Raw genomic sequence first — 16,170 nt, 5'->3', positions numbered from 1 at the left:
ACAGACTGTAACAGTCACAACTAGCATAAATCTACACCCAGATATATAATAATTAAGATCTGAGACACACAGCATAGAAACAGAATACTGAAAGCTGTAAAAGAAAAAGACACAACTCACCTATCAAGGAAAGCCTATTAGAATCACAGCAGAATTTTCAGCACAAATCTTCAGGTTAAGGATCAGCTTGGTGTGAAGTATTTCATGCCCTACAAGAAAACCACTTTCATCCCAGAATGACGTGTCCAGCAAAACTTTCATTCAAATTTAATGGAGAAAGAAGATAGTTTCATGATAAAGAACAACTGAAGAAATTCAGGTCCATCAAACCAACCCTAGAAAGAATACTGAAAGACATGTTAGATAGAGATAAAAATGACCACAATCTCCAAAACAACAGAAAGAAACCACCAGGCTGGACAGAAAACTAAACAATGGAAGAAAGCAAGAGGCCAAAAACAGAAACAAAATATCGCAAATTCAAGCCAGTACATATCAGTGATATCCATAAGTGTAAATGGGCTCCACTCACCCATCAAAAGAAACAAGTTGACAGAATGGATCAAGAAATAGAATCCCACAGTATGCTGCATAAAAGAAACACATCTGACTCAAAAAGAAACTCCGATTAAAAACCAAAGCATGGAAAACAGTTTCCATGCAACAGGAAACCAGAAAAGAGGAGGGGTAGCTATTCTGTTTGCAGATAAAGTGAATTTCAAACCTAAAATGATTAAAAGAGTTAATGAAGGCCACTACAAACTTGTATATTGAAAAATACAACAGGAAGTACTAACAATTATAAGTAAATATGCACCAAATATAGAAGCACCCAACTATGTAAGACAAATCCTAATGGAAAAGAAGAACTAAACAAACAAGAACACAATTGCAATAGGAAACCTTAACACCCCACTGTCACATAGAGATAAGTCAACTAGACAAAATGTCAGCAAAGAAATAACAGAACTGAATTGTACCTGTGAGTGAATGAACTTAGTGAATGTTTACATAGTATTGCACTCAACCACATCAGAACATACATTCTTCTCAGCTCTACATGGGATATTCTCCCAAACAGACCATATATTATCCCATAAAATATTTTTAAGTAAATGCAAATGGAGCAAAATTATCCCATGCGTATTATGGGACCATAGTGCACTAAAATTGGAAATCAGTGGCAAAAAGTATGCAAAACGTGCATAAATACATGGATAGTAAATAACAAACTTCTGAACAACCAATGGGTTACAGTTGAAATTAAAGAAGAAATAAAACCATACTTATAATACAATAAAAATGCAGAATGACATACCACAACCTATGGGACACAGAGCAGTCCTAAGTGGGAAATGCATAGTAATAAGTAGTCACAAAAGAAAATGGAATGAACACAAATACATAACCTAATGCTACATCTCAAGCTTCTAGAAAAGGAAGAGCAAATCAAACCCAACTTTCATAGAAGAGTGAAAATTCTAAAGATTAAAGAAGAAATTAATGAAATTGAAACAAAAAAAACGTACAAAGAATAAATGAATCAATGAATTGGTTTTTTGAGATAATAAAATTGATAAAATTCTAGCCAAGCTTATCAAGAAAAAGCACACAATAAGGACTGCAAGGGAAATTGCCATAGATCTCATGGAAATTCAAAACATCATGAACACCTACTTTGAACATCTCTACTCATATAGGATGGAAAACAGAAGAAATAGATTTCTAGAAACATGTGACCTATCAATGCTCAATCAAGAATATATACCAATTTTGAATAACCCAATATCAGCTACTTTAATCAAAAGCATGATTAAAAACTTACCAACAAAGAAAAGCCCAGATCCTGCTGGATTCAGGGCTGAATTCCATAAGATATTCAGAGAAGATCTGACTCCAATACTCCTTAAACTCTTCAATGAAACTGAAAGAGAAGCAGTTCTCCCTAACTCATTCTTGGAAGCAAGTGTCACTCTGATACCAAAACCAGAGAGAGATCCAACCACTAATAAACATTGATGTAAAGATTCTCAATAAAATATAGGCAAATAGAATGTAGCAAATCATCAAGAATATTATACAACATAACCAAGTAGCATTTATTCCATGAATGCAGGGATGGTTCCACATAAACAAATCAGTGAATGTAATACACCACATCAACAGAGCCAAAAATAAAAATCGTGCATTCATCGCAATGCATGCAGAAAAAGCTTCTGATAACATACAACACCTGTTCATGATAAAAAAACCTATAGTTTGATAAAAAAAAAAACCTACTCAGAATAGACTCTATATTCCTCAATGTCATAAAGACCATTTATTACAAAACTACAGCCAATGTTAGACTAAATGGACAAAAACTGAAAGGCTTCATACTAAAATCAGGAACAAGACAATGATGTCCACTGCCACCACTCCTAGTCAATATAGTTCTGGAAAAAATTAGCCAGAGGAATCAGACAAGAGGGAGAAATAAAAGGAATAAAAATAGGGAAAGAAGAAGTTAAATTATCATTATTTGCAGATGACATGATACTCTACATAGAAGACCCCAAAAACTCAATTGAAAGACTACAGAGGTAACAAGCAAATTAAACAAATTAAGCAGAATACCTGGATACAAAGTCAACATTCACAAAACAATAACATCCATGTACACAAAAAACTCCATGCGAGAGAAATTATGGATATGTAGCCTTACACAATAGCATCTAAAAAAATAAAATACTTAGAAATCAACCTAAGAATGTAAAAGTCCTGTATGCTGAAAACTATACTACTCTGAAAATGGAGATTCAAGAGCATATTGGAAAATGGAATGATATTTCTTGCTCTTGATTAGGAAGAGTCAATATTGTGAAAATGGTCACACTTCCAAAACTGTTATACATATTCAATGCAATCCCAATCAAAATATCATTAACATAACTTCAGATCTAGAGAAAATATTTCTAAATTCATCTGGTAACAGAAGAAACCTAGAATAACAAAGCATTTCTGGGCAACAATGGAAAGACAGGAGGCATCTGAATTCCTGACTTGAAATTATACTACAAAGCCACAGTAACAAAATCAGCGTGGTACTGGCAAAGAAATAGACCTGAGGATCAATGGAACAGATTAGAAGATGTGAATACTACTACAAAGACACAGAGACACCTTACATTTGTCAAAGGGTCTAAACATTTTCACTGGAAAAAGATAGCCTCATATATAAACGCTATTGGAAACATTAAGTTTACATGTCAAAGACTGAAACTAGAACCATACCTATCACCATACACTAAACTAAAGTCAAAATGGATAAAGGATCTTAATATTAAAAAAGAAACAAAATTTAACTGGAGGACATGGTAGGTAGAAATCTTGAAGACATAGGACTAGGCAGAGAATTCATGAATACAACACAACCACATGAGAAATACTTCAAAGAATCAACAACTGAGATCTCATATTACTAAAAAGATTTTGTACTTAAACATATATCAAATAAAGTTAAAAAAATAACACCCCACAGAATGAGAAAGAATCTGGATATAAGACAAAGGACTTGTATGTAGAACATATAAAGAATTGAAAAATGTCAAGCCCCCAAATTCAAAGACCCTTTCCAAAAGTGGGCATCAGAGGTGAGCACTCAGTTCTCAGATGAAGATATACAAATGTAAAATAAATACATACAACACCTGTTCATGATAATGCCCTACAGTAACTCAGAATAGACACTATGTACCTCAATTTCATAAAGACAATGTATGACAAACCTACAGCCAATTTTATACTAAATGGACAAAACTGAAAGGCTTCACACTAAAATCAGGAACAAGACAAGGATGTCCACTATCACCACTACTATTCAATATACTTCTGCAAATACTAGCCAGAGCAATCAGACAAGAGTGATAAATACAACAAGTAAAAAGTAGGAAAACAAGAACTTAAGTTATAATTATTTGAAGACAACATGATACTCTGCATAGAAGACACCAAAAACTCCATTGAAAGACTACTAGAGGTAATAAACCAATTCAGCAGCATAGTTGGATACAAAGTCAACAGTCAAAAATCAATAGCATTCCTACACACAAGCAAAAATCTCAATGAGAGAAAAATTAGGGCAATATAGCCTTTCATAGTAGCATCTGAAAAAAATGAAATACTTAGGAATCAACTTAACTAAGAATGTAAAAGTCCTGTATGCTGAAAATTATACTACTCTGAAAATGGAGATTCAAGAGAATTTTAGAAAATGAAAGGATATTTCTTCCTGTTGGTTAGGAAGAACCAACATTGAGAAAATGGACATACTTCCAAAACTCTTACACAGATTCAATGCAACCCCAATCAAAATATCATTGATATAATTACAGATCTAGAGAAAATATTTCTAAAACTCATCTGATAACAGAAGAAATCTAGAATAACAAAGACGATTCTTGGCAACAAGAGCAAGATAGGAGGTATCTCAATTCCTGACTTGAAACTATACTACAAAGCCACAGTAATAAAATCAGCATGGTACTGGCAAAGAAATAGACCTGAGGATCAATGGAACAGATTAGAAGTTGCAAACACTGCTACAAAGATACAGAGCCACCTTACATTTGTCAAAGGGGCTAAACATGTTCACTGGGAAAAGGTAGCCTCATTAATAAATGCTATTGGAAACATTGAGTTTACATGCCAAAGACTGAAGTTAGACCCATAATTATCACCATACACTAAACTTAAGTCCAAGTGGATCAAGCATCTAAATATTAAAAAAGAAACAAAAGTCTACTGGAGGACAAGGTAGGTAGAAATCTTGAAGATATAGGAGTAGACTGAGAATTCATGAATAAAACGCAAAGTGCATTGGAAATATTTAAAGAATCAACAACTGGGATGTCATATTACTAAACGTTTTTATACTTCAAAAGAAATCAGACAAGTGGGGAAAAAAAAACCTAACAGATTGAGAAAGCACCTGGATATAAGACACAGGACTTAAACGCAGAACATATAAAGAATTGAAAAACATCAAAGGCCCTTTCCAAAAATGAACATCAGAGATGAGCACACAGTTCTAAGATGAAGATATACAAATGGCAAACAAATATATGAAGAAATGTTCACCATAACTGGTGATTTGATGAATGCAAATTAAGACAGCACTGAGGTTTCATCTTGCTCTGGGAAGAATGGCTGCCATCAAAAATAAACTGAAACAAATGTTAGCGAGCATGAAGGGAAAAAGGAACTTCTCCACTGTTGTGGGAATTCAGACTGGTGAAAGCACTATCAAAATCAATGTGGAAATTCCTCAAAAAACTAGGATGGAAGTTTCATTTAATCCAGCTGTTCCACTCCTGTGTATTTTCCCAGAAAAATTGAAAATATCATGGCACAGTGATATATGTGCACCAATATGTGGAGCACAGTTGTGATAGCTAAATCTTGGAAACAACCAAACTGCCCATCAACCACAAGTGGATGAAAAAATTGTATTTTTACACAATGGAATACTACTCAGCTATAGAAAAGGATGATCTTGAGGCCTTTATAGGTAAATGAAAGTAACAAGTATATCCTCATTAGAAAAATAAATAAGACTCACATTAGAAAATGTCACATTTTCTCTCTAGTGTAAAAAATAATAAAAACTGACAAAGTAATGGGACCCAAAAAAGTATAATAGATATAAAAAAGAAAGGGAAGAAAAGTGCTCTAAAGGATATAATGGTATGTATAGTATGTAAGATAGATGACAATATTACCAAATTTTTGTAAGATCATTGAACAGGACGGTTTGCACTGTCAATGTTTCAGTGTTGAGCGACTTTTTATGCTTTGTTTTTTTTTAACTTTAACAACTATTTTTAAGACAACAATCAGTAATGTATCAACTACTGATTTTATGATGTTAATTTTTTTGAATTCTATATTCTATACCTTTTTGCTGTTTCATATTTTGTTTTCTTTATTTTAATAAAAAATTTAAAAATAAAAAAAAGTAACGGACCTGGAGTTTTGTGCCTTTGATTCCTTGAAGCAGGACCTGCTGATGCAGTGATGGGAATCCTTGGGATCCACCTAGCTTCACATGGCCATAACCTGCACTGCGGTTGGATTAGTGGTATTATGCTGTACATTTACTGTTGTTGTGTTATTTTCATACATGAGACCACTCTATGAGTCACTTACAATAAGCATATTTTCCCTGATTTTTTTGTTGGTGGAATGAGAAAAACCACTGCATATTGTTTCAATATCAAAGGGTATGAGGACCTGTATGGATCTCACCCAACCAATTGGCATGTGAACACCATGGACACAGTTATATAAGCATGAGTTAACATAAACAGCCATGAATGTACTCAGGCTTTTGACAGTATCCAAGAAATAATGCCTGACGATGACTGATATATACAGGCTGGATAATAAAAATGCTTACTTACTACTGTTGCTAATGTTGGCTCTGTGTGGTTTCTTCTCCCTGGGGATCTTACCCACTAAAATACCCACTCACCTCCCTAACTCTGAGAAAATATCATACCACAGACACAGGGCACTTTAATACCCCACAAAACTAAACTCCCTGTACCCTGTTCCAAACCAGTCATCACATCCAAAAGCCCAATTCTCTGTTGGGATACAGCTTAAGAATGTAGACCGAGTTTTATTCCTGTGCCTTGGTGATCACTTCCTAAGTCCTGTGATGGACATTTGCCCCACTTCCATCCCTCCTCTGTACCCCACAGGGCATTAATATTCCCAAATGTTCTGACCTGGAAGTGGAGCACAGCTCCCCTAGCAGCAGACATGCAGTTCTTGAGCAGCTTTGTTGGACAATGCTCTGAGGTGAGTCAGTCCCAGGCAGTAGGCCAGGACAATAGGGTCCATTGGCCCCTCTCTCACATGGGTGGAGCTACTTGCCAGCATAACTTAGTCTCCCTTGATCCCTGAATACATGGAGACTCATTTTTTCTGTGTATCATAGTGTGTTAAGACCAGGCACAGCATTAATGCATCGTAGGGAGAACCCATGTCCAGCACAAACCCTCCTGAAGGCAGCTCCCCATGTACTCTGCAAGCCATCTGTTCTTAATATGTGGCACCATGTTGTAGCTGAGTGCTATGAGGGAGAGCACAAAGCAAGGGCAGGATCGGGTGCTATGGAACCCATAGAGTTGGGCAGCCCTTCTCAGATATGTGTGGACCCCAGTGTCTGTCAGGATATAGGGATGGCCCTCTTGAATAGCTAGGGATATCCCTGCCTGGGGGTGTTGGGTCAGGGTTGCAGTGGACACTGGCTATGTCTGGCAGCCACATTGGGCAACACAGAGTGTGTACCACTGTCCCATGCCCAGGACATCCTCCCCCAAGGTCATTCTTTTGTCATTCCGCTACCAGACTTTGTATACCCAGGGTCCCCCTTTTCCACTCCAATCTTCACTGGACCTTTGAATGGCGTCACAGGAGGAGGCAATGCATGTGTAGCTGCCCAAAATCCAGTGTCACTGGTGTCTGCTGTCACCCAAAAGTTATGGTGGGTAACAAAATCACTGAGTGGTGTCCATCACTGAGTAATTTGGTGCCTTTTTCTAATCTTCCTTCTTCCATTCCCTCATTCCTCAGGCATCCCTCCCTCCTCCTTCTATACTCTGTTATCCTTCTAAGAGCACACAGCTGGGCTTGTGCTAGCCCTGGCTGGCCTAGGAGCTGCTCTAGGCCCCTTCCATCCCTTTTTGTCCAAAAGAGAATCCTGTTCTTACAAATATTGGTTATCACCTAGAACAAGCTTAATCCAACCTGTGTTGTGCTTGGTCCAAGGCCTAGGATTGAGGTTCCTAGAAGCCCTTAATGTTGGCTAACATCTCTAGAAGTTCTCAGAATGTGGTGCTTAGAATAGGGGTCTCAAGGTCAGTCTGGAAACTGCAATCTGTGGAGCATCTAAGGAGCTGATCTAAACTGTGAGTTGTCATGTGATGCATATATATCTGGATATGTGGGGAGACAAATGCAGATGCTCCTGTCTGGCACAATCCAAGTAGAAACAGTAACTTTGAAATAGCTCCTGTAGAATGAGCAGAATTGGATCTGGCCAGGGAACAAAGGCTGTGTGCACCAGACCTTGAAGCAGGACCCTGAGATCTGGACCACACATTGGAAGGAAGGGAAATAAGGGTGCCCAAGCCCTACTGTGTCTGGGGACAAATTCTTCCCAACTGTTGCAGTACATTTTTGTTCTGTCCCAAGGCCAAATGAACATGTTATAAGGCCTGGAATTGTCATCACTCTGTTATTGGTATATCTCTGGGCCCCTCAGAAGCAGACATCACCTGGAAAGGAAATGGCCCAAGGCTCACCAGTGCATAATGTGTCTCTCAGCTACCAACTCTCAGTTAAGGTGGTCATGGCCATTGTTATCTCTTTTTTCTATCTGGCCAGCTAGTCGCAAAGCACTGCTGTGTTCTCACTTTCCTGCTCATTGGCACATGAGGGAAATACCTAGTGTTCCTGTCCTGGTGTCCATGAGAATTTAGTCAAGTGTGGTGGGATGTGATCAGCAATGGGGCAGCTGAGTTTTGAGTGATCACGGAGTGGGGCAAGAATACCTTACATTTCCTCCCCACCACATTGATGTGGGTATCTTGGTGTATAAAGCATGGTTCCTTCCAATTAACTGGCACTTTTTACTACATCTTTCCATCTCACGATATTTACTGGAAAGCTGTCTGTATGTGACACAGTATGTAACATATAAAAGTATGTTGAAGGCCCTGCTGAGCATCTCTCCCCAGACAAGTGGGCAGCAGCTCAGCCTTTGAAAATTAGTAGGAGAGACAGGGTAGGAAGGAGGAGGAAGACAAGGGGCTTTCTTCTTGAAGACAGCAGTTACAGAGGGGCAAGGGACACCTCCAGCTGTCACTTTTAGACTCACTTTTGAGCCTGTATCTTGAGGCTAGAAAGAAGACAGCAGTTTTCACCACTTTGCTAGAAATCAGGCGTCTGAGCATAGTTAAAAAGGCAGGACTTGGGAGCCAGACTGAGGGCTCCTCCAGAAGACTTTCCTGTGTTTGGTTTTCACTTTCTATTCCATGACTCAGTCAACACCAGCTGTTGGCAGTGTGGGTTCTCTTGTCTCCCCAAGATTGAGCTGCTTCTGTAGATCTCTGGTACTCAGGGCAGTTAGTCCTCTATGTGTCTCTGTTAGGTAGTGCATAGACAAAAGTATAAAAGTACATATTCGTATGATAGGAAGGTTAGCCCCAGAAATTCCATTAGCGAGGATGTAGATTGAGGACAGCTGATGCTTTGCTCTACATGTTTGCATCCGCATGAAGGACCCAATGCTGGCCAGTTAGAGCGTGTCCTCCCTGTGTGAGGTTTTTCATCAGTTGCTCTTTTTATCCCACATGTCTGAATAGATTTTCTTCCTTTGTGTTTTGTTTACAGATTATTGTATATTTTTATTAGTACCTATATACCATGTATGCTGATTACATTGGTGATAGGTCCATTGCAAATGTGATGCATAGAATGGAAATTAGGCCCCATCTTGTGCACAGTGGTACAATCCAACGACCAGTGACTGTTCTCAAAGTTTGTGCATTGAGTACACATCTCAGGACTAAACTTTGGCAACACAGGTGCTGCTTTGTCTTGATTGTCCTTTATTTATGACCAATACAGTGGGTAATGATACAATATTTAGGAGCTTAGCCCAACCCTAACCTTAAAAGTCTTGCCAAACCCTAAACCTAACTCTAACCATAGAAAGTCATTACCAGCATTCTCTGGCCAAATCGAACTTTATGGCACTGATGTGGGAAATGTAATATGGGTTAATTATGAGAATATATAATCTATGGTGGCTGGGATGGTGCAAGAGGGGAAAGAAAAGAAAACACCGTTGTGTAAATCTGGAAAAGAGGGGAATGGAAGGTGTGGGTCAAGAGCTGCCTGCAGGTAGACCTCAAGAGATGACTCCTGAGTGGAGGCACCAGGAGGCTTAGATCTCCAGCTGCTGAACAAAGGAATCCAGGTGCTGGCTCTTGCTCTGGGATCACAGGTGAGGGAGTTGCAGGTGGAGCTGGCACAAGATCTGGAGGTGCAACTTCTACCTAGGCTGAACCTGGACCTGTAGTTGCAGGAAGTGAAAAGATCACCAACTATCCATGAGCTTCCTGAGCAAAACCTTCCCACTGCCTGTCCAGGCAGCCATGTGCACCAATACAGCCCCAGCAAAGCCTCCCTGACTGTATTCATACAGTGACTGCTGAGTGTGTCACGCTCCTGGGTCACCAAGCATATGGGCGCTTTGTTGAACTCCAAGGCCATCACTTCCCACAAGCCCACATCCCACCCTCAGGGTTAATTATTTTAGGGCTCAGTCCCTGGTAGTTCAAGAGGCTCCAGCTATTCAAGGAGAAGCTCCGCCTGGGGATCCACATGAGCATACATTTCCAATGGGGCATCAAGCACAGAAGACCTGGGGAGACAGGGAGCCAGCAGAGTGAGAGGCCTGGCCTTTCCTGCCACAATGTCTGCACAGCTCACTTGTAGAGAGGGGTGCATGGGCCTCCTGTCCAGTCTGTACAACATCCAACCCATCCTCACCCAGCCAAATTGGGCAGTTACAGCCCAAGGAGCTCTCAGAGGCTGACAGAAGTCTCAGTGGGTGGGAGTTCTTGCTCAATTGAATCATAACTCTGCTTTGTACAGGGAATCCTGACGCAATTTCTCTCTGCCCGTCCCCAGTGCAATTCAGTGTGGTGAATGCAGAGAGTGTAATCTTCCCTATCTTTGCACTCAAGGGCTCAGGGCTCCCACTCCATGAATATCTGAGAAGTGAGGGATCAATCAGTGTCTGTCCTGTGTCGCTACAGTCTCTAGCTCAGGCAGTGATGCCTTGCCCAGTTCTCTTTGCCTCTGTATAACTCCTTGTTTATGGTCTGTCCCCACATCTAGGGAGGCCTGGGGACCCGAACAATGGCCTTGAGGTGAGCAATATCTGTTCGGCTGCCAAGGGTGAATCTGTGGCCTCCAAAGAACATCAAAACTCAAAAGGTCAGTGGTTGCACTGGCTCTGGTTATAGGATCATGGTCAATGCCCAGAAAAGTGTCTGCACACAGTGTATCTTCATGTACATTTGTGGGTTGATGACATCTATCTGCTCTTCCATGACATCTGACAGCCATGGGAAATTTGCTGTTCTCAAGATTTCCTGTGTTGAACAAACCCTGAAGCCACAAAGTGACTCTCCAATCTCCTTTCCAATGAAAAAAAAAAAAAAAACTGCAACCACCATGTATTGGCCAGTGAGTGAGATGAAAGATCATCCATCAGAATCATCACAGCCTCCAGTGTAGGTCTTCATGGGACCATGGCCACACTTGGCATGGAAACCCATTTCATCCATAGTGACCCTAAGGTCTGAATCCACTCAGACACCTCCCATTCAGCATTGTAAACTAGGGTTGATTGAGGCCCTTGCATATGGTGGCCAAGTCCCACTGGGCTGCTAAGGTAAGAACTCCCCTTCTCAGCCTTGGTGCTTGTAGGGTAGAGATATGATCCTTAGAGGAGTACAGGGATCTGGATCGATCTGGGAGATCTATCCAGAAGGCCAGTTCCATAGGCTCCTTCAGGCTGTGAGGCGATCTGCCTGCACCATGCTTCCTGTACAGACATCTGCCAGGCTCTCTGCTGCCTGACTTCTGACAATGTGGTGAGACTGTGGGTGGATATGGAATTGTGTGCTGCATGTGGCTTCTCAAGAGGGTTTGGGGATGAAGCAAAGCCCACACTCCAATTGGTCCACAGATGCTCATGGTAATGGGCTCACAGGATGGTCCCTGCAGAAAAGGGATTCTCATATTAAAAGTTACATTTCACAAGGGACACTTAGGAATACTAGTATGCTCAGATCTCCTTGATATAGAGGTTGAAAAGAAGTCTATGCATGAACAAAATCTATGAGTCCTAAGATGGGGCCCCATTTTAGAGATGAGAAAAGGAGGCTCATTCTGGATGTCCAGGTCCACTAATGAGACACCACAGAATATTCTCAGTTTTCTGATGAAAAGTTCCCAGGAAGGAATTAAGTTCCTCTTCCATTGCCATGGGAGGCTGAGCATCTGTGTTAACTGGTATCTTCTTGTGCTCATTTTGCCCAGAGGCTCCTGCAATAGTAATTGCAGAGCCTGACAAGTCCCATGAGACAAGTGCCAGAGAAATGGATAGAGTGGACTGACATTTGAGGTGACCACATTTCTAGCGAGGTGATGCTGTGTAAGAGCTGGAGACAACGGGGGAAAGACAGCTTACTAATTGTCCTTGGACACCCGGCCCAGGACTGACAACACGGTGCAATGGCAGAATTCAATCATGACAAGAAATGAAATGACTTTCATTTGTCCCCTTTCTCCTGCTCCCACTGATAGGTGTACAGTGACCTTGCCTGTGACACGGTAGAAACAGAGTTGAGAGTGTGTGGTAGTTGAGCACTTGGAGTCAAGGTTCCTTTGGAGCAGGACCATGGGCCCAGTGTTTGAAAAGCCCTGGAGGGAAGTGATTGAAGGATTAATCTGACACAAAGTTCCTCTCAGTCATCTGGGGGTCTCCAAAAATCCCTTCTGCTCACACACCATGCACCAGAGCCAATATATGTTGTTACTGTGGGTAGCATGTCTGGATCAGGGATGTGGCACACAGGATCCAGGGTCCATCGCCATGTCAGTGTCCCATATGCAGCTTGTTGGTGGGGAAGTGCCCAGCCACCAACATGAAGCCTGAGACTCAGACACCCACAGGTTTCACTTTGGGAACCCAGATAACCTTATGTTCCTTAAAGCCAGACAGATCTGTGCCAGATGTCTACCCAGGAGGACAGGAGATGACTCTGGAGGCTGTGGATAATCATGAGCTCTGCCCTTCTCCTCTAGGCTGCCCTGTCCTGGGTGGGAACATGACAGGAGCAGAGGCTCATGCGTCCCAGCACCTGCACCTTCTGCAGAGCATCTGCCCTTGGTGTCTGTCCTCAGAGCCCTTTCACTGATGATTTAGAATAGGAAACATTTAGCAGAACTGACAGAGGTGGCCAGGCCTTAATGTACCTGTCCTGTACTTGGTGTCTCTGAGTGGCAGGTTCCCGAGCCTAAGGACACCTGTCCGGGGCTCCCTCTTATCTCTGGTCTCTTGGGAAGCCTATGCTGTCCTTGACATTTGGACAGTTCCTGGTAAGCATCCTGAAGCATCTTAGCCCAGTGAACCATCCTTTCCCTCATTCATATGTAGTTTTCCCATGTGGGATCTTGAGGCTGGGGCATCAAGGCCTTGGAAAGCAGCACAGGATATTCACTGGTCACTCTCTTGAACCAAGTGCCTGTTGCCAGAAAAAGGTGCCTGGTGACCAGAGCCTTTAGAGTTCTGTTTAGACCTGTTGCCAAGGCAGTTGTGTCATGTGCTGGGGTCCATAGCTGCGCTGCACCCTCTGACGCCCTCTTCCTTTTTATTGTGTTCCTTAGAAATGGCAAGTGAAAAACTAGAAAATTGAGTGTGGTTTTACACTTTTCTTCACTTTGAAATTTTTAATACAACAAACATGTAGATGCTTCAGATGCCAAGTGCACATTCCCAACCAAAAGTACTTTTCATTGAGAATTAGGTTTCACTTAGAGATCTATCAAATTTTAGGATGAGATTCTTTCCTGGCTTCATGTTAGTTTCATTTCAATTCCATTAGAGAGTATGGAGAAGTTTCCAGAATACCCATAATAATTTTCCCAAAGGATGTAAATGTTTCATGTGATTACCCCCATATGTCCAGGGGAGGATTCCTAACAAGTTATACTCTCATGTGCATATGAATTATTACTTATCCTTAGATGTTTAACTCGGCCACACACTGTAGTGCTCTGCCCTCTCACATCCTGTTTAGGGGTCAGCATGTGGTGATTGCAAGGGGTAGCTTTCCAAGGCCATGGACATCATCACTCCATGCTGAGGGAAGACACATGCACATGCCTCCTGGGGAGCGTGTCTCATAGCAACTGGTATGACTTCCTGTCTTCCCACCCCAAATCGACCATGGGCTTTGTGTCCCTGCTAGGTAGTTTACCTTTCCTAGAGGTGATGGCCTTGAGGCTGATCAGGCACAATGGTCTTTGGTTGGTCTTCTTCAAGCAGTGTCTCCATGCTGGGCTCCCAGTGTGCTGACACCACATGCCATTGCGGGGCTGAACGAAACCAGATGTGACTTGTTCATGCACCCCTCACCCATCTGCTGATGGCCATTTCTTCTGTTTCTGGGTCAACCAGTGAAAATGACCTGCCATAGCCATTCTTATACATGGGCTTGAGTTGATGCAGATTTTATTTTAAAGAAAAACTACTTAAATGTGGAATTACTGGATCATATTGCTGGTTTATGGCTAACTTAGAAATTCTTAAAGTATCATTGGAAGCAGTTGTTTAGCAGAGTTAGGTGGTTGCTTTTAATTTTATTTTGATGTGTTTTATTATAGTATACTGTGCTATGCTATGATATTTTACATTATGTTATATGTTGGTGAGGATTTTGAAACTGTATTTTGTGTGGTTTCTGATTTGATTTTGTATAATCAACCTGAGAAAATATAAGAATATCACATAACTCTGAGTAAGTTTTTTTTGGAGAAAATTTAAAAAGGAATACACAGTCAGCAATGTTGGTAAACAACTGTCATTCCAGTACTCAGAGGTTGAGGCAGGGGGATTCTTATAAGTTTGAGGTCATCCTGGGCTACAAGGGAAAGTCAAGGCCAGCCTCATCTGCATAGCAGAACCCTGTCTCAAACAAAGAATCAAAGAAAGAAAGAGAGAAAGAAAAAAAAACAATTAAAAATACAAAGTCAAATATTGCCTGTGAATTCAGAAAAAAAATGTGAGTTTTTCTAGCAAGTGTACTTTAGTCAGCACACCTAGCATAAGGTTTACCATTATGTAGACATTGATGTGTTACCAGGTTTGCATTGTTTCAATTTTTTTGAATGTTTTACTGAGATGACTGCAGATATGCAAATGAATATACCATCTTAGGATTTGGGTAGCTCAGTACTAAGAGGATATGATCATTGCTTTTTTTCATCTCCTAAATTTATATTTAGAATCAGAAGTTGATCAAGCCATTGCTATTTTTTAAAATAAAAATAAGGACCATATAAAATATACTCTTTTTAAGTCTATGGAAAGATAAGAATAATTGTAGAATAACAGTAGTTAAAGTACCTTGCACAGTGTTTTCCAGGATTTCTTAATGATCAATAATTTCATACATTTGTAAGTTTTTAAAAAAGATTTTAGGACTTGGTCTCACAAGTTTTCTGAGTTTTCCAGGCTAGGCATAAACTCTTCCTCATCCTTCCTTTCACTCCCAGAGGGCTGGAATTACAGGTGTACATTATCCTGAGTTGACCATTGGCAGTAATTTTGTATATTCATGGAATAAAATACTTGGCTTTGATCTTTAGACTCTTTGTAGAAAGAATTTATCTAGTTAAGCTATCTCCTACCTTCCTAATCCACAGTTTCTTTCATAGTGAGTAAGACTCAAAATCCCATTAACAATATTAGTAGAGTCACTGCTTTTCAACTGTAACAGTGGTCAGCCTGGGATTCAGGAGATCACTCCAAATGCCTTCTGCTGGGGGACTGAGGCTTGGTATCCTTGAAGCACAGTGTCTTTTTCACTGATCACTCATGACAATTGATGACTGACCTCAAATCCCAAGAAAGATGTGAACGTTAAAGCTACTTGGGGTCTACTGCCCTACAGAAGAACAGGCCAGGGTAAAACGTTTTTGCCTTCCCCTTCTCCTTTCCAAAATGTTTGTTTTGGTTATGGTTTTGAGTTTACACTTATTTTCTAGAATTGAATACAGAGGTTTTGTATTTAGTTCCATTACTGTCCACTTTTAAAAGTCTTCCTTTTTTGAGGAGTTTCTTAATAAGTTGCTAAGTTGGTGAGTCTCTCCTTGAATTTATGATGTTCCTGTTTTAGTCTTCCAGAGTGGTAAGCTTACAAGCCACACCACCAGATGTGGTTTCATCATGGTGTTCTTAAAAACTCATTGGCTGTGCAGGGAATGGTGAAAATGCCTGTCATGTCAGCATTCAGGCCACTGAGGCAGCAGGATTCCTGG

The sequence above is a fragment of the Cavia porcellus genome, unplaced genomic scaffold (genome assembly GCF_034190915.1).
Source record: "Cavia porcellus strain 051 isolate PalLab524CR breed Dunkin Hartley unplaced genomic scaffold, mCavPor4.1 scaffold_37, whole genome shotgun sequence".
Classification (NCBI taxonomy): domain Eukaryota; kingdom Metazoa; phylum Chordata; class Mammalia; order Rodentia; family Caviidae; genus Cavia; species Cavia porcellus.
This window is presented reverse-complemented; position numbering follows the sequence as displayed.